This window comes from Glycine soja, chromosome 3, assembly GCF_004193775.1.
Source record: "Glycine soja cultivar W05 chromosome 3, ASM419377v2, whole genome shotgun sequence".
In the NCBI taxonomy this organism is placed as follows: Eukaryota; Viridiplantae; Streptophyta; class Magnoliopsida; order Fabales; family Fabaceae; genus Glycine; species Glycine soja.
The window spans coordinates 33349152-33350130 of record NC_041004.1 but is presented as its reverse complement, the minus strand read 5'-3'; positions in this window follow the sequence as shown (position 1 = coordinate 33350130).

Genomic DNA, 979 nt, shown 5'->3' with positions numbered 1-979 from the left:
AAATAATAACTAACCAAAATAATCATTTTGAAAATGAAACAACATTTTTTTTATTCTAATCTCTTCCTTTTTTTTCTTTATTTCGATAAATACATTAAATTTGATATAAAATATATTAAGATGGTTAATATTAGGTATTTTAGAAAATTTTATATTAATTTACCTGTGTTATTCATTATTCATCAAATCATGTACAAGATAGGCAAGTGTCATGTAACATATATGACATGTATATTTGTCTTGTGTTGATGAACCTAGAAGTTTGATGTTGTTGGAAAATATAACACACATGTGCACATATACACATGTGTATGTACATACATTATTTTTTTTACATAATTATTTAGATATAATCAATTATACTTTTGATTTTCCTATTATTGTTAAAATTTAATTCTAGTCACTTTATTTTTTGTGCAAATCTAGATTCTTTACTATTTTAATCGTAAAATTTTACTTTATCTATTAACTTTAACTTGATGTTTACTATTGAACATATTAAAATATTGATCGTGTCAACTTAGCATTTTATTAAATATTGGACATCAAGTTAACAAGTTGAAAAAAATATACGAACCAAAATTAAATTTTCACAATAATAAGAAACTAAAGTCAGGTTATTAAATAAATATATTTTATTATATGAACTTTGACAATAATATGATTAAGTTTTAATATATAAATTATATTTTAATTAATTTTTATGATACACAAACATTTAAATATAAAAATAGATATTGGATTAAAATAAACAATTTAAATTATAATATAAAAATATTTTTAATTATTGATAATTGTTTTTTAAATTAAAACTCAATTTCAAAATAAAGATGAAAGATGATAAATCGAAAAAAAAAACATATACAAGAAGCTCAAGCAATCAAATAATATAATCCAAATTACTTATTTTATTTTAAAAGATATTTATTTATCGTGACACATCCTCTTCTAATCTGCTTTTAGCTTTTGTTTTTGACCT